Source organism: Terrapene carolina, unplaced genomic scaffold (genome assembly GCF_002925995.2).
Source record: "Terrapene carolina triunguis isolate 2854851 unplaced genomic scaffold, T_m_triunguis-2.0 Scaffold85, whole genome shotgun sequence".
Classification (NCBI taxonomy): domain Eukaryota; kingdom Metazoa; phylum Chordata; order Testudines; family Emydidae; genus Terrapene; species Terrapene triunguis.
In genome coordinates, this window is record NW_020664436.1 from 5,107,537 (window position 1) to 5,126,692 (window position 19,156).

The window sequence follows — 19,156 nt, forward strand, 5'->3', positions numbered from 1 at the left end:
TGGTAATGGGGCAGGTTCATGCCATGGAATGCCAATTCTGGGCCCGGGAAACAAGCACAGACTGGTGGGACTGCATAGTGTTGCAGGTCTGGGATGATTCCCAGTGGCTGCAAAACTTTCGCATGCATAAGGGCACTTTCATGGAACTTTGTGAGTTGCTTTGCCCTTCCCTGACGCGCAAGAATTCCAAGATCAGAGCAGCCCTCACAGTTGAGAAGCAAGTGGCGATAACCTTCTGGAAGCTTGCAACGCCAGACAGCTACCGGTCAGTCAGGAATCAATTTGGAGTGGGTAAATCTACTGTGGGAGCTGCTGTGATCCAAGTAGCCAATGCAATCACTGAGCTGCTGCTATCAAGGGTAGTGACTCTGGGAAATGTGCAGGTCATAGTGGATAGCTTTGCTGCAATGGGATTCCCAAAATCCTCATCCCTGTTGTATGAGACTTCCCCCTGGCAGGTGTCCACGGACAGGGGTGGGGTAGTGGTAGGGGCCCCCCCTAGAATTGCATGCAGCTCATCATAGAAGCAGCATGTCTGGGGCTCTGACCTGGAGTGGCCGTTTGCCTCTTTGTTTTTTTAGTAGGCTTGCCTGAGCTCCTTAATTTTCACGCGGCACTACTGCGGGTCCCTGTTGTAGCCTCTTCCATCATGCCCTTGGAGATTTTTTCAAATATTTTGGCAGGGATTTGGAGCAATCAAATTTTTGAATTGTTCCGCTCCGGCTCCGCTCCCAGCTGCGGGCAAAAACCTACTGGTCCGCGCTCCAGCTCTGGGCTCTGTTCCAAAGCCCTGTGTTTTGGCATTTCATCTTTTGGAACGGAGTTCTGATAGCACGGATTCGTCTCCCCAAACAGTGATCAGATCCGGTACCTCCCGTTCGGTCCATGCTGGAGCTCTTTTGCGATTCTGGGACTGCATGGTCACCTGTGCTGATGAGCTCACCACACTGGCCAAACAGGAAATGAAATTCAAAAGTTCCCGGGGCTTTTGCTGTGTACCTGGCTAGTGCATCTGAGTTGAAAGTGCTGTCCAGAGTGGTCACAATGGAGCACTCTGGGATAGCTCCCGGAGGCCAATACCGTTGAATTGCGTCCACACTACCCCAAATTCGACCCGGCCATGTCGATTTCAGTGCTAATCCCCTCATCAGGGAGAAGTTCAGAAATGGATTTTAAGAGCCCTTTAAGTCGACAAAAATGGCTTCGTCGTGTGGACGGGTGCAGGGTTAAATCGATCTAACGCTGCTAAGTTCGACCTAAACTCGTAGTGTAGACCAGGGCTCAGTCCTGGCAGAACCTATGCTGAGCATGTAAATGAGGCTTGGCTCACTCTTTCTTGTCTCAGACTAAACCAGGTATAGCAGGCTGAACTAATCAGTCCACCTGGCCTGCAAATTGAACTGAATGTCTCTGCACTCTAGATGCAGAAGGAGGATTCACCTTTTGTTGTGAAGATGGGGGTGAGGGAATACATGTGTGGGTGTCCCCTGTGGCAAGGACAATGAGTGTGAGTGGAATGATGTAGAGGAAGAAAAAGGAGGTGGGATTGAGGGGCAAGATGATAAAGAAGAATGGTGAAATTTAAGGGGAGAAGAGAAATGGAAAGAACACCAAAAAAGTCAGAGAAAGGAGCAAGTTCGAAAGATACAGAAATAAAAATGGAAAAAACAATAAAACTTTCCTTTCTACAGTGTATAGGAAATGGGGGAAAAAAGGGATGAAAAATATATTGGGCTATATAGCTAACGGAAGAAAACTAGTGAAAGAAAGGAAAACGGAAGAGAAGGAAGAACATAAAGGAAACATAGCAAGTCTTTTTTAAAAAAAAAAAAAAAAAAGCTTGGCATAATCAAGGAGGCAGTGTGGGGTGTATTTTCTGGGACTTAATACTGTACTTATAAAGAAATTATTTCTGAAAACTCCATTCTTACCACAGAAGTAAATATTTTTCTAAGCAACACATGGCAAATACTTTAACAAAAATAATCAGTTATAACTAGGGTTTGGGCAAGTGCCTCTCCTAGGCTAGCTTAAAACATACCTTTTCAGTTACAGAGAATTGCTAAAAGGAAAAGAATATTAAAGATGGCGGTGGGTGGGTTGAGGGGCTAACAAGTTGAAATTTGCCTTGCACAATTTATCATTTTCCTATGCTACCACTGGAAACAACTTGTTTGGTACTTTCAATATCCTGCTAAGGAGTGGAAGGATGACCTTTGGTTAAATCACTGGATTTAGACTTAAGAAATCTGGGTTCAGTTTCTGTTTCTTCCACACTTCCTGTGTGACCTTCAAGTCACTTAATCTTTGGGTCTGTTTCTCCATCTGTAAAGTGAGGATAATAATTCCTTACTTCATAAAGATGATGTGAGGATAAATTCATTCATTTTTATAAGGCATTTCATTATTATGGCAAACACTTAAACCAGTGACCTTAACAAATTTTCACTGTACACTATTCTTAATTGTTCACATGAGAGAATAACTGTACATAAAGTCAAGGGCGGCAGAGCCTGCCCAAAAGTGTGGGGGGGTCAGGGGTCATGGCTCCCCACCCCTCCTCTTCTGCCTGAGGCCCCACCTCCGGCCAAGCCGGAAGCCACAGCGGGCCAGGAGCCACAGACCCTCCACCTGCCCGGGATGTGGGGGCCAAGAACAGCCCCCAGTCCTTGTCCCTGGACCCCTTGCCCAGGGCAGGAGGATCTGCGACTCTCCACAGCTGTTCGTGGCTCTTACCCCGACCTGGCTCCAGCTGGGTGCCGCAGCCCAGCCATGGTAAGAGCCATGTCACGGACCCGCCACCTCCCCAGGGTGAAGGGGGGTTGAGAGCAGTCCCTGGCCTGTGTCCCCACCCCGGGCAGGTGGAGGGTCCACGGTGTGACTCCCCACAGCTGCCCGTGCGGCTCTTACCATGGCTGAGCTGCAGCCCCCTAGCCGGAACCGGGTCCAGGTAAAAGCTGCACACGGGCAGAATTGGGGAGCCGCGGACCGTCCTGCCCTGGGCGGGGGCAGGGACATGGGCTGGGGGCTGCTCTCCACCCCCCGACCCCGGTCAAGTGGAGGGTCCGTGGCATGGCGCCTCACAGCTGCCCGGGCTCCAGCTGCCGGCCTGGCCAGGGGGGCAGGGCTTTTGGGGGGAAGGGGATGGGACCCTGGTCCCCCCTATTCTGGTGCCCCTGCATACAGTATGTGCATTAAATATTGATTTTTAAAATCTGTATTCCATTCAGGAGTATTACACTCTTTTCATACAGAGCTTCAGTGCTGATTAATCAAGCTTTGTGCAGATCCCTTGCACAAATCTCATCACTTCCATACTTGTATACACTCACATTGTGGCCTACTTTTGCATTTGAAAGCCTTTAGAACTGATAAGAATAGAACCCACTCCCATGCCCTGCTGGCTGTATTCAGTTATGTTGTGAAATTGACTCTGCTCTTTCTTTTGGCAGATGTTAATGTATTGATTTCTTTTCACACCCTCTTCTGTAGTGTGGAGAACATACAAAAGCTGAAGTGGTGTCAGAGGTTTTCCAGCTTACTGTACTGTGTGTTTCTGTGGTTCTAAAAGCTCTGCGTAATCAAGAGGGCAGTTTGTGGTGTATTTTCTGGGACTTAAAACATAAAGAAATTATTTTTGGAAACTCCATTCTTACCTCAGAAGTAAATATTTTTCTAAGCATCACATGGCAAAAACTTCAACAAAAAGAATTTGTTATTACTAGGATTGTGCCTCTCCTACTGGGTAACCGGACTTTTAGTGTCTGGGCTGCTGGGAGGGGGTCTGGAGCGGAACTGGGGGCAGAGTGGGTCTGGGTGGCACTCTCTCCCCGCCTCCCAGGAGGCTGGCCTGGGCCCACTGTGCCCCCGGACATTCTTCTGTGCCCTGCTATGGGGCAGGCCCACAGTTTGGGGACCACTGTATTATACTCATTTTACAAATGAGAGACTGAGATACAAAGACTTTAATGACTTACCCAAGATCACACCAGGAAATCTGTGGCTCATGGTAAATTGAATTCAGGTCTTTTGAATCGAGTCTAGTGCCCTAACCATTGGACAATCCTTCCTCCTCATTTGACATGTCCTCTGCCAGGTGTAGAATTCCCATGGTGTAGCTTGCAGGATTTTATGGAATTCATGTTTTCTGTGGATCGAAAGCATGTTGTGAAGTCTGTGTTCTCAGTTGCTATATTCTATTCTTTGTTCTAAATCAGTGGTTCTCAACCAGGGGTCCTTGTACCCCTGAGGGTATATAGAGGTCTTCCAGGGGGTACATCAACTCATCTAGAAACTTGCCTGGTTTTACAACAGACTACATAAAAAGCATTAGTGAAGGCAGTACAAATTAAAATTTCATACAATGACTCGTTTATACTGCCCTATATACTACTCAATGAAATGTAAGTACAGTAATTATATTCCAATTGATTTATAATTATATGGTAAAAATGAGAAAGTAAGCAAATTTTCAGTAATAGAGTGCTGTGACCCTTTTGTATTTTTATGTCTGATTTTGTAAGCAAGTAATTTAAGTGAGGTGAAACTGGGGTACGCAAGATAAATCAGACTCCTGAAAGGGGCACAGTAGTCTAGAAAGGTTGAGAACCAATGGTCTAAATAGCTAGTCTTGGAAGGATTAGATTTTTACTGATAAATGTTGGTAAACATGGATTTCACCATGTAGCAGGCTTCACTTGGAGGCCAGCAAGTCTTGTGGTCATGCTGTGGTCAAACAATCTTTCCAAGCCTGGAGATGGCTCTTTGGGGCAGTCTGGGGGTCAAGCACCCAAGCCACAGTTCATTTCCCTGCCACAGAGTCCTCTGGGATCTCTCAGGAGGATGAGGGAAGGATAGGGGGAAGCCGGCCCTCCCTCTCCACTGGATCCTGGCTCAGGACCCAAAGAGAGATAGGTGAGGGGTGGCTCAGTCCCTTTTGGCTGCCACTTCAGCTCAGTCTCCCCTGGACTGCTTCCTACGTTCCCTGTTTCTCTTTAGTTTGGGGCATGGCCCCAGTCTTCTGTTTACACAGTCTCAGTAGTTCACGGCTTCAGCTGGGGTTGGTGGGAGGGGAAAGAATGTTTCCCAGCTCGTTCTCAGAGTCCACAGTCAGGGGAAAGAGGGATCCTGCCCGAGTCTTACTCCCAGTCCTTCCCCTGTAGATTACTCTGCCCCCGCAGCAGCAGCATGCCTGCCTTCCTGAAGCTAATCAACTTCATGCTTCCCCCCTCTTGCCTGACTGCCGCATCTCCCCTTTAAGCAGGTCCTTCATAGGGACCATGCCTGGCAGCTGCTGAGGGGCGGGGCCTTCTTGGCCCAGTACTGTTCCATCACTCCTTTTACCTTAGTGTGGGGGTTTATAAACCCAACCAACGAAAAAATATTTCCATCAATGATCAACAATATTTACAGATAGGCAAAGTGAGGAAAATTGATACTTTTGAATGTATTAGAATTTGATTTAAGGATCCTTACTTTGTGTATTTTGACATGATGTTGAGAATTTGTGTTTTAACAGTTAAAAAGCTTTAATTCTTCTTTGAGTGCTTGTTCATGTCGATTCCCATCAGGTTTGTGCACGGTCGTCGGAAAGTTTTCCATTAGCAGCTCCCATCGGGTTGGCTGTGGAGCCCCCTAGAGTGGTGCCTTCATGGCGCTCAATATATGACCCTGCCAACCTGACCCCCCCCTTCAGTTTCTTCTTACCATTCGTGACGGCTGTTGGAACAGCGTTCGCTTGCTCAGCTTTCCTTAGTGTTTCTCCCTAGTTAGTTGTTTTAGTTACTCCTTTTAGTTTACATAGTAGATAATTGAATAGTTCAGATAGTAAAGTTTGGGAGCGGGATTTCTCCCCTATCCCTAACCCCTCCTCAGGTTCCAGGGCATGCCGCGAGCCCAGGGCTTTAAGCCCTGTGTTGCTTGCAACAAGCCTATGCCCATTAGTGACCCCCATGACTCTTGCTTAAAGTGCCTGGGGGAGGCACCCCAGATGGAGAGGTGCAAAATTTGCAGGGCTTTTCGTCTGAGAACCAAAAAGGAGCGAGATTTCCTCCTCAAGCAACTTCTCATGGAATCCGCTCTGTGTCCCCAGCCTGCTGCGGACCGCCAGGACCCGGCACTGAACGCGTCCGTACGGAGTGCTCTGGCATTGGTACGTGATGCGGTGCCGAGGAAGGACTCTAGCACAAGAGACCCTCGGCTCCGGTACTCCCCTGGCACCACTCGACTTCACCGGTGCCGCACAAGTGGCATAGGAAGACCGAAAGGGGGCGCTCACTGGCTCCAAAAGCCGCTGGACCATCGGGGATGCACAGGTGTGCCCCAGAATGGACTCAGCACGAAAACAGCACGAGTCGGTGCCCTTGACTTCGGTGCCCCAGAGGGGATCATTAAGTCTGTTATGCAGCGACTCTCCGCAAGGGCAGTGCCAGGTGGAGGAGTTAGAACCACCCTCCACCCCAGACACTTTTGAAGCCACCAGAGACTTAATCAAAATGATGGCTTCACAACCCCGGGTTCTGAGGGACAAGCCTCCGGTACCGATACGTCTGGTACCATCTAGAGGAAAGACAGCTATGATGCGGCGCTCACAGTCCCCGGCTTGGCTCTATCCGCAGCACCGCTCCCAGTTACTATCGCGGCGGCACCAGGCTCCGGCACAGAGCTCCGTAAGAGCATCTCCGGCACCAGCATGACGCTCCTCCTCTCCAGCACCAAGGGCAGACTGGCACCAATCCCCGACTCCGAGAGAGGACTGGCTCCGACCCATGGCACCGGGCTCTCATCCTTGATCACTGCTACCAGATACTCAGCACTAGTCTCTGATGCCAGATTCCTGGCACCGGTCTCCAGCAAGGTCAAACTGGCACTGGTCCCCTGCCTCATCGGCTTGACACTGGTCTCCTGCGCATGGCCCTTTGGCGCCACCTTGGTCATCGCAATCAGGATCCGCTTCCTCAGACTCCGACGGTGACTCATATTATTCCCGGCACAGTCAGCATAGGTCCAGGGGGCGTGGCTGACCTGGCAGCCGCAGTGGCAGCCCCTGGCGCAATGGCCCTTTTGGACTTCCTGTGCTTACCATCAGGCCCAGGGCTCCCTTTCACAGTCGGTTATCTTGGAACACCGACCGCCTCACTCTGCCAGGGACAGGCCTACACCTTGGGGATCCGAGGTCACCCTGACATAGCTGTCCCCTCAGGCTCAGGCCGCTGCTGAGGCGACTCCAGCAAAGGACCAGCCGCAAGGTCAGGCTATAGTCACTTCGGCTATAGCCACCACAAGGGCAGGCACTGTCCAAGAGGAGGTCAGGGAGCCAGAGGGACAAGAGGACCCAGTACCTCGTCTGGCCACTTCGTCTTCATCCCCTGATGAGGCTGTGGCAGGGGCTTCAGCTTCAGCTCCTCCTCCGATTGACCACAGGGCACATCAGAACCGTCTGAGGCGGATTTCCTGCAACAACGGGTTGCAAGCGGAGGAAGTGGTTGAGGCCGAGGACCCCATGGTGGACATTCTTACTCCTGAAGGTCCATCGTGGGTAGCTCTGCCATTAATCAAGACAATTCAGAGTAACATGAAGACTCTGTGGCAGGCCCTGGCCTCAATTCTGCCGACCGCCAGGGGTGGGATCGCAAATACTTCATCCCTTCCAAGGGCTACGAATATCTGTTCTCACACCTGCAGCCATTCTCTCTGGTTGTGTTGGCGGTTAATGAGAAAGAGCGACAGGGACAGCAAGAGCCGGCCCCCAAATCTAAGGAGGCAAAAAGGATGGACCTTTTCGATAGGAAGTTCTATGCCATTGGGGGCCTTCAGCTGAGGATAGCTAACCAGCAAGCTGTCCTCAGTAGATATAACTTCAACTCATGGGCCTCCATGTTGAAGTTTAAAGAGCTGACTCTAGGGCCGAATTCTCCACCATTATCGAGGAAGGGAAGGCGGTGGCGCAGAACTCGCTGCAGGAGCCCCTAGACTCTACGGACTTGGTCTCCTGTACCCTCTCCTCAGGCATAGCCATGAGGAGGACATCATGGCTTCAGGCATCCATGCTACCCCCAGAGGTGCAGCAAACCCTGCAGGACCTTCCCTTTGAGGGCACGGAGCTGTTCTTCGAGCAGACAGACTCCAACCTGCACAGCTTGAAAGACTCCAGGGCTACCATGAAGTCAGGAATGCACACGCTGGCGACCCAACGCAAGCACTTCAAGCCCCAAACGCAACAACAGCGCCCATATCTTCCTTAGCCGAGGCAGGATTTCTATAGACGAAGAGGCAGGAACGGCAGGTGCAAGCCTTCCAACCCTGCTTCAGGGCAAGGTTGAGGCTAGCACAAACCTTCATCAGGCTCTAAACAGGCCTTTTGAAGGTGTGCCCGAGGATGGCACACCTGTCTCTCCACCGGATCCTTATCCATGTTTTCTGAACCGTCTGTTCCACTTCTACTGTGCTTGGTCCCACATAACATTGGACCACTAGGTTCTTCACGTGGTAGAAGTGGGATATTCTCTCCAATTCTGCTCCTCCCCTCCCTCCAATCCCCCTTCCCTGTCCCTCTTCAGGGACCCTTCTCACGAGCAACTCCTTATCCGGGAGGTGCAGTCACTCCTTGCCATAGGGGCAGTGGAGGAGGTTCCTTGGGAGCTAAGGGGCAAGGGATTCTACTCCTGCTATTTCCTCGCCCCCAAGGTAAAGGGGGGTGTCTCACCCATTTTAGACCTGCGAGGGCTCAACCAGTTCATGGTAAAGGTGAAGTTACGCATGGTCTCCCTGAGCTCTATTATCCCGTCCTTGGATTCTGGAGGCTGGTACGCCGCCCGCAACGTGAAAGACACGTACTTTCATGTAGCCATCCGGCCTGCACACAGACGATTTCTGCGGTTTGCAATCGACAAACACCATCAGTTTAAGTCCTCCCCTTTGGTCTGTTGACAGCCCCCCGAGTGTTCACCAAGTGCATGTCGGTCGTAGCAGCCTTCTGCCGGAGGAGGCAGGCGCAAGTATACCCATAACTAGACAACTGGCTGCTCAGGGGGCGTACCAGGGAGCAGGTGGACTCTCAGGTCCGCTTAGTCAGATCCACTTTTGAGAGACTGGGACTCCTTCTCAACATGAACAAGTCAAACTTATCACCGACCCAAAGAATAGAATTCATCGGAGTGGTGCTGGACTCGACACAAGCAAGGGCTTTCCTGACAGAGACCTGATTCCAAACCATGACAGACATTATCCAAAGCCTCAGACAGTATCCGACCACTATCGCAAGGGGATGCCTAAGTCTCCTTGGCCACATGGCAGCTTGCACTTACATGGTCCGGCATGCCAGACTGAGGCTCGGGCCCCTTCAAGCGTGGCTCGCATCGGTATACCGCCCAGGACACGACAGCCTGGACTTGGTAGCGATGGTGCCAGGACACATACTCGAGTGCCTACATTGGTGGCTCAACCCTCAGAGGGTATGCGAAGGTGTTCCCTTCAACAGCCCACAGCCGTCCTTATCCCTAGTAATGGATGCGTCAGCTCTGGGTGGTGCATCTGGGAGCTCTCCGAACATAGGGCCTGTGGTCGCAGGATGAGCTCTCCCTCCATATCAGTATCAGGGAACTCAGAGCAGTGCGACTACCATGCCAAACTTTCCAGTCCCAGGTGCAAGGCCAGTGTGTGGCGGTAATGATGGACAACACCACTGCTATGTTTTACATTAACAAGCAGGGTGGAGCCCGTTCCTCCGCCCTATGTCGGGAAGTCCTCCAGCTATGGGAGTTCTGCATAGCCCACTCCATTCACCTGGAGGCGTCCTATCTCCCAGGAGTGCAGAATGAGCTAGCGGATCACCTCAACAGATGGTTCTGCAACCACGAGTGGTCTGTCCATCCGGATGTCCTTCATTCCATCTTCCAAAAGTGGGGGTTTCCCCAGGTCGATCTTTTTGCCACCCGGAGCAACAGAAAGTGCCCAATGTTCTGCTCCTTCCAGAAACACAGCCTGGGTTCAGTCACGGATGTGTTCCTGCTACCCTGGGGAGACAGCCTCATGTATGCCTTCCCACCAGTACCACTTGTGCACAAGGTGCTGCTCGAGATCCGCAGGGGCAAAGCTGAGGTAATTCTGCTGGCCCCAGCATGGCCCTGTCAACATTGGTACACCACGCTTCTGGAGCTATCAGTGGATACCCCGATTGTGTTACCATTTTACCCCAGTCTGATCACTCAGGACCATGGTTGCCTTCACCATCCAGACCTCCAGTCCCTCCATCTCACAGCCTGGAAGCTTCATGGTTAAACCCCATGGAGCCCCTGTGCTCAGAACCGGTAAGGGAGGTTCTACTTGGCAGTGGGAAACCATCCACCAGGGCCACTTATCTAGCCAAGTGAAAGAGGTTCACTCGCTGGTGTGCCCAGCAACACACACCTCCACTCCAGGCGTCTATACCACTCATCCTGGAGTACCTTCTGCAACTCAACCAACAAAGCCTGGCAACGTCATCCATCAAGGTACACCTCATGGCCATCTCAGCCTTCCATCCAGGAGAGTCTGGCTATTCTCTGTTTGCTAATCCTATGGTAGGACGTTTCCTTAAGGATCTGGAATGGCTATATCCACAGGTTAGACGGCCTGTTTCTGCATGGGACTTTAACCTGGTCTTCTCCAGACTAATTGGGCCCCCATTTGAACCATTGGCGACTTGCTCCCTTCTCTATCTGTCGTGGAAGGTAGCCTTCCTGGTGGCCATCACATCACCTACGAGGGTGTTGGAGTTAAAGGCCCGTACCTCTGATCCTCCATCCATGGTCTTCCACAAGGACAAGGTGCAACTAGGACCTCACCCAGCCTTTCTTCCTTAAGATAGTGTCACAATTGCTTACTAGCCAAGACATTTTTCTACCCATCTTTTATTCTAAGCCTCACAACAGTACCCAAGAGCAGAGGCTACAGTCATTGGATGTTCAGTGGGCGATCGCATTCTATATCAAGCTCACGAAGCCATTCAGGAAGTCCAACCAACTATTCGTGGCGGTGGCAGACCGGATGAAAGGTCTCCCGGTCTCATCTCAAAGAATATCTTCCTGGATTACAGCCTGTATCCACACTTATGAGCTGGCCAAGGTCCCAGCCCTGGCTATTAAGGCACATTCCACAAGGGTACAAGCCTCAGCAGCAGTGTTTCTGGCCCAAGTACCGATACAAGAGATCTGCAGGGCAGCAACATGGTCATCGGTGCATACGTTTACCTCTCACTATGCGATCACCCAACACGCCCGAGATGATGCAGCATTTGGTAGAGCGGTGCTCCAGTCAGCTATTCCTTAACTCCAACTCCACCTCTGGTGTGGAGCGTGGGAGTCACCTGATTGGAATCGATGTGAACAAGCACTTGAAGAAGAAGAAGAAGAAACGGTTATTCACCTTCTTGTAACTGTTGTTCTTTGAGAGATGTTGTTCATGTCCATTCCAATACCCGCCCTCCTTCCCCTCTGTTGGAGTAGCCAGCAAGAAGGAACTGAAGGGGGGTTGGGTCGGCAGGGTTATATATCGAGCGCCATGAAGATGCCACTCCAGGGGGCTCCTCAGCTGACCCAATGGGAGCTGTGAAGGGAAAACTTTCCGATGACCGTGCATGCGATGTGCACACACCTGATTGGAATGGGTGTGAACAACACATCTCAAAGAACAGTTACGAGAAGCTGAGTAACCATTTCTTTCTTGAATCTCAAGATCGACTGTAATTACAGTGGTGGTGGTGGTGGGGTTCATACAATTATTTAATTTCTTGCAACTCTAAAAATTTAACTAGATAAAAATGCTTAAAACCCATAATTCTGTGCAACGGTGAAAATTTAAATCAGTACAAATAAAAATGCTTAAAAAATAAGCATCAATATCAGTCAAAATTGTTAAAAAAAGAAAATAAAAAAGTAAAATCCCAAAGCATAAATATCAGTCAAAATTATAGAAAAAGATTTTTTTTTTTTTTTTGACAAGCCTGTAAATAACACATAGGAGTTGGTTGAGGTAACAACTAGAACTGAGCCAGTAAATAAGTTCAAGATTCTCAAGAGAGGAATTATATCAAAGTCTAGCACTGTGACATTAAATTTTAGAAAAGGGGAGTTGAAAATATTAGGAAGCCTGTCAAAAATTCTCTTATTTATATGGCCCCATATTATCTGAGCACGTCACAATCTTTTTAGTAATTTATCCTGCAACACACTTATGCTGTACTATAATCCTAAATTTGCAGATGGGGAATTGAGGCAAAGAGAGACAGTGAATTGGTCACGGTCAAATAAGTTTGTGGCAGAGCAGAGTCTTGAACCCATGTCTACCAAGTTCCAGACTAGTGTGCTAACCCCTAGATCAATGTTCCTCTGTCAAGACTTAACAGTCAAATGTAAGGATATTTAAAAATCATGAGGTTATAGAAGCTATTTTAGTATATGATGAGTCACAGAAAGTATACATACACCTAAACAAGTGGAAAGCCACAGAGGATGTTGGGAGATTGTTATTCTAAACTCTTTTCAGGTAATAAAGATTAGGCACTGTTGAGATTGAGGTGTCTAATGTGAGGTGCTGGAACAAAGTGATAAATTAAAGAGCAACAGGCCACAAGGTCTGGGTGGTACATCCAAGAATTGTGAAGAAACTTAAGAAGGCCAGTAGCTAAGGTGCTAGCAAAAATATACAATCTCTCATTAAAATCAGCTACTATTCCAGAGGACTGGAGTCTCACAAAATTGTACCTGTCTTTTAAAAGGGCACGAGGAATGATCCTGAGAAAAAGAAACTAGAGAACCTTATTTCAATATGAGGAAAACGAGCTGAAGCAATAGAATTATAAAATATCATAGAATCCCATTTATCTGACCCTGCCTAAACTGATTCTCTGCATTTACTGAACAACCAGGACTCCAGGGCCAGAGCGGGTGATCTCTCCTGTGGCTGCTAGATGGCACTGCAGCATTGCATTTTCCCATTCTCCGGTTTATCCGGAGTTTTGATTACAGATGGGCTGGGATCACAGAGTCTTAATATGGGAGTCTCCATGTTAGCCACGAAGGATTACCATAGGGAGAGAACATGTCTTTTCTCCTCCCATTTGATGGAAGCTGGGAAAGCCTGAGATGATTAGTACATCTAGCATTTTGAGTTTGTGCTCTTGTTTTGGGCTTTTGTTTGAAAATAAGACCAGCCCTGAAGAAAGAGCCTTGAATTAGAAAATTCTTGTGTTTTTTGTGAGGAGTCTCATGATATTTGGTGTTTTTCTGAAAACACTGACTTCTGAAATACTATTGCATGATTTCAGCTTTCATAAAATGTATGTATATATGATTCTAGCCTTTGTGGTTGCAGAGAAAAGCTTGAATATGTGACCCAAGTCTGTAATAAAAATTCAAAACTAAAGGCAAATATAAAGAACCCAAATTTGTTATTTATAAAAGTATGATTTTTAATCCAGTCTCCACTCTTTTTGGGGGGCCTAAAACATGATTTTTTTGACTGCTTGGGATTGTCAATGCTGGAGAGGTTGTTGGGAGCTTTATTCTACTTTCCCGACCAGTGAGCTTCTGCCTGCTTGCTTCCGTTTACAAAATAATGAAAGACGTGAAGATAAATCAGTGCTCCAGTTGTGATGTTTCAGAATATGAGTTCAAGACAACATTCAGCTAACTAAATGGCAATAAGATTAACTGATTAAAAAAATACATTACATAATAACCTGTGGAACTCAGGGCCATAGATATCATTGAGGATATAAGAGGGTAATAATTCAGAAAAGTATTTGACTTTAATGCAGTTGTGGATGGTGTTATTCATATAAGGTAATGGGTAAATAAACATTTTTAAAAGGAGGAATCTAAACCATCATGTTTCAAGGATGTAAGCTACCACCGACTAAGACTTTAGGAAGAAAGTTTGTTGATAGGTAGGTTATTCTAGAACTCTCCATAAGTGGGTTCTTGCACCTTCCTTTGAAGCATCTGGCACCTGCCACTGCTAAAAACAGGATACTAGGCTAAATAGAACCACTGGTCTGATCTAAGCCATTCCTATGTTCTTAGTTAACCAGTATTTCCACTAGGTGGCAATGTGTGTCACTGGTCTCTTATTTTACTGTAGATCATGAAAGATTTTTTTTACCAGTCACTGGCATTAAAATCTCTGTTTCATTCAAGAGGCATGTTTAAAAAAATAAAACAAAAAACCCCCTGAAATATTCAATTTGTACATTGGAATTTTATCATGTTGTAAGATGGAGAGGTTAATTAACTTTTGAACTCCTGATAGACGTAAGATTTAGAATATATTTTCCCTTTAAAATACTTAATCGGTTAGAAGGAAGACCTATACAATGCTATCTTAATATGTTCAATTTGCTATAATGTAAATATCTTTATTCCTGTTCTGTGTGTGCTTATAGAAACTCAATTAAAAACACAGCTCTCACAAATTGATTCTAATGTTGAAATATTTCTTAAATGATACATAAAAAAAGCAACTGGACGGCCATTTTTAAAACCCAGTGCTTTTTTTATGAGCTGCCCTAAAGAGATCTTTCCCTAGCTACTTAGAAGCAAGATCTATAGCGTCTTTGCAGACCTGATGACATTTTTCTTCTGGCACTAATGATGCTCTATAAACTGAAGAATTGCTTTGGCTCTTGAAGTTTCTTAGGTGGTCATGTGACCTACAAGAGACTGGAAGCCTTAGCACATCTCTTACCACGTTTAACTTTAAAAAGCAGGATTTGGGAGTATTTCTTTGGGATAAATTCAGTGCACTGTTTATAAAGGTAGGTGCTCTGGAGTTCTTTACAGAGCTGTGATTTATTGATTTTTATTTTTTCTACAACCTCAGTCTGTTAAGATGATCCATATATCCTCTTACGTTATGTAACGATGTCTTTAAAAATCTGAGCTGTACATTTTGTATGCTTTTTTAATTAGCAAGGGAGACAGTAGATCACTTAAAAATTAATGGAATATTCTGCAGTTCAAGTTATTATTTTCTTTCAAATCCTGTGTATTTATTATCCTTTCATATGAAGACTGGGAAAGCTTTTTCTTGGTTATTTGTAACCAGTCATGTGGAGAGCTCTATCATGGATAAATAGAAATCTGCAGGAACTTTTGACAGCATATTTGAGGATTTCTCTGCAGACTCAGAGGAATTTTTGTAGCATTTCATTCTCCAAATCTTCAGGATTTTTGTACACGGGGGAAGTTATTTTAACTTCCTAATCAACTTGCTCCTATTTTTATATGCTCAGATAACCAAAAATAAAACAAAACCTTGCTTTAAATGGAGTTAAGATTGAGAGTATATATGAGTAACATGCAGGTTAAAAAAAAATTACTGGGGTGTTTTAATTATCCCAAAACAAGTGTTACAAATAGTAGAAATTCAGAGTTACTGTTGAAATTTTAAATATCCAAACATGTTAAGGTGTGCCAATGTAGTATTAAGGCACCCAAACAACTTTAGCTGTGCTCTGTGGTGGTGCCAGGCAATAACTAATTATGCTTTAATGCGTATTAGTATGTTTGTTACCAGGTAAAACTAACTTTTAAAGACCCATTTGGATTTTATTTAATAACCTTATTCCCCTTGTAGCATCATTAGAAGACCAAATTTGTTTGGCAACTGAATGTGTGGGCATTATAATGTCGGCCTAGGGAGGGGGCATATAAACTGACCTTTTTTCAATGTTAATTTAGTGTCGTCTCAATGTGGGGACTTCCTTGGTGGCTCCCCACCTCCTCCCGTATTGATAAAAATGCACTTGAGTATTCTTAATTAGTTAATGCACACTAGGGAACTTTTAGATGATACCAGCAGGGTCTACACAGGCCAGTGAGTGTGGAACACATTGGTGCACTTTAGAATTCATGCTCCTCTCGTGCGCATTTGCTATACCATGTAGACAAGCCTTACGTTTACCTCGGGGTTGGGAGGTTGTATATACGTGTACACACAAGCACCACTTTCTGTTCAGATTTCATTTTTCTTATGAAGAGCAGAAAAAAAGATTTATAATATATTTTGGTAAAATCTGATTAGAAAACCTCAATAGAAACAAATATAATAGAGTGAAGGACGAGAAGAAATTATTGCTGATGGTTTCAACTTCTAATAAATTACAAAGCATACATAACAGGCTGTAAAGAGAGATGTTTTCCAACGCCATACTTCATTCCACCTTCACAGGTAAGTGTGTGAATGAAGGTGAAACAAATTGTTGCAATACAGCAAATTTATACTATTTTGGGGGTGAAAATGAATGAAATTCAAATAATTCACTCTTGGCTGAAACTAAAAACTATAAATGTATTTTATCCTTTACTCTGGATTGACATACTATATATTAATAATAAGAGAACATTGTATCATCAACAGTAGGCAAGAATATATTCATGAGTTCTGAATTACAGTCAAGAATGGGAATGCACAACATTTTCATGTATTTTTTCAGGGAAAAGTGAAGTATTAATCATTTTCACAGAAACTACTTTTTTGCTGCTAAAAAATCTTATTTTTCCAGACTTCTTAAACCACGTTATCCCATCGTATAATGGGAAATTACATAACAAGACATTTCTGGTTGCCTTATAAGTCCTTCTGGATCATCTGAGCAGTACAAAGGTATTAGAGTGTGTTTGCAACTCTTTGGCTTGGAATTCCTCCAACATGGGGATTCCACAATGGGTAAAGAGCCAACTCCTATATAAGCCTTCCCACCACCCTCTGGTGCAGGAAATATGTCATGGCAAGGAGGTTCGGGCTGAGCAGCATGCCTGGAGCACAATACACTTCAGCAATCCTCAGCTGGTGAATAGTTCCTTGGAACCTGGCAGAGAATCAGGGGAGCTGTAAATGGCAGCTATTGCATCATCCTATCCCAATTTAGAATGTATGAGTTGGGCTTCTGATATTTATAGTAATTATATTTTTTCCTCTACCTTGAGGGGTCCTTGTTTGTGTGCTAAACTCTGCCAGCTACATGATTTTCATATCCACTATATAGTGGCAGACAGGACTGAGTGGAGCTATCTTTGCTGGTGATTTAGGGGACAATTTTCAGATGTTTGGGCTCTTCAGTCTCTGTATTAGGCATGGGGAGACCAGGTAGAAAGAGACCATCTTCTAGACAGGTCATAATATTTCTCAGTTCTAGTTGTTTTGCTTTTAGAGCCCAAGGCATTAACTGTCAAGGACCATAATCAGCAATTCATACTATTTGGAGCAAGGCTGGTTAACCCTGTTAACAGTTATCCATGATTTACACATCATGCTGAATATTTGTAGTATTAGAAATTTAGAAACTCCTTTTTTAGCCATCTTTCCTCAGTTGGGTGGTTTGTTCACCATGAGTAGAAAGAAGGCTAGGGAATTGAGGATGCTCACTTGAATTTGCATTTGATATCATATGTGGTGCTCCACACAAAGCTATAGTCAATGTGTTTAACCTCTATCTGGTTAAATTTGCCCCAAAGGACAAATTTGTGACCACTACCATCACCCATCTACCTCTGCAGATAGATGTCCTACACTTCCTGGATAAAGTCAGTTTAACTTAGACTGGGTTGGCAGAGCTATTTCTAGAGGAAGCAAATGCAATATTGGCCTGTGTCAGGGTTTTGTTCACGGAGGTTCTGATAATGTTTTATATCCATCACCCACCTATTAAAATTTTAAACCAGCACCTGAGTGCTTTGTTCCATGTTGCCCTTCATGCTTGTGAAGAACTACCTGTAATCATCTGCAGAGCTACCTAATTATCCTTCTTCAAATCTCTTTTTAAAATACTTTTGCCATGATGCCTACAAAAAACTTTTCAATGGTTAAGTTGCTGACACGCTAATACCATGGCCTATTATGCTGACCTGTACTGTCTCATTGTTTCCTTGCCTCCTCCCCCGCAACCCCCGTCTGTGTCTGTTGTCTTTATCTTCTACTTAGATTGTAAGCTCTTTGAGTCAGGGGCCATCTTTGTTTGTTTGTACAGTACCTAGCACAATTAGGTCCCAATCTATGACTGAGTGCCCTAGGCACTGTGGTAATACATGAGTTGAAAAGAGGGGAATTTGGAGGAGGGTATATGTGTGGGGTTTTTTTTGTTTGTTTTTTTTCTGTTTTGGGTGGGGTTTTTTGTTTTTTCCTTCTTAATGGGATCTTAGGAGGGAAGGCTGTGACAGCTACAGAGGCAGACGTGGTAGTGACCCAAAGGCCTGGTCTACACTACCCCCCTACTTCGGACTAAGGTACGCAAATTCAGCTACGTTAATAACGTAGCTGAATTCGAAGTACCTTAGTCCGAACTTACCGCGGGTCCAGACGCGGCAGGAATGCTCCCCCGTCGATGCCGCGTACTCCTCTTGCCGAGCTGGAGTACCGGCGTCGACGGCGAGCACTTCCGGGATCGATCCGGGGCACTTCCGGGATCGATTTATCGCGTCTTAACCAGACGCGATAAATCGATCCCAGAACATAGATTGCCTGCCGCCGGACCCTCCGGTAAGTGTAGACGTACCCAAAGAATGGAAGAGACAGTGAAGATGACTGGATGTGGAAGGCCTGGGATGTACATTATTCCGGACAGGGTACCTGAAAGGTGCTTCATTTGCATGATGTGCTGTCTGATAGATCTGATGGACAAGAAGATCCGTGGTTTGGAAACGCAGATAGAAACTATGGATAGGTTTCGAAGGTGATTTGAGCAGATGATGGAGGAAAGAAGAGAAGAGGCTAAAGGGAAACCCCAACACTTGCAGATGCATGCTGGACCAGAGAACTGTGAGGGTAGACTGCTGGATGAGGAAATGGGCCAGTGAAAGCATGTGACTATGAGACCACAGCAGAGGAAAAGACCAGTTAGAGAAGGAGAAATAGAGCTGAAAAACAGGTTTGCTGAGTTTGAAAATGAAGGGGAAAGGCAGGCAGTAACAGAAGATGGGGAGAGCAAGGAAGAAGAGAAGAGTAGCTTCCTACAAGTAGAGGGGAAGACACATGGAGATAGTCAGAGTTTGGAGCTCCAGGAGGATAGAAGATGACTCACAGAAGATTGCAAGTGAGTACAAAAGGCAAGAAGACTTGCAATTAGAAAAAAACGGAAGAGAGAAGGCCGGAGAATGACACAACTATTAAGAAGAGGCAGGTC

At 46.1% G+C, this 19,156-nt stretch overlaps 1 protein-coding gene across 1 annotated transcript in view; it reads left to right on the forward strand.

Moving 5' to 3' along the window:
- The window catches only part of BTBD9 (BTB domain containing 9), a 298,931-nt gene that overhangs the window by 52,732 nt on the left and 227,043 nt on the right, over positions 1-19,156 (forward strand). The window lies entirely within an intron of this gene.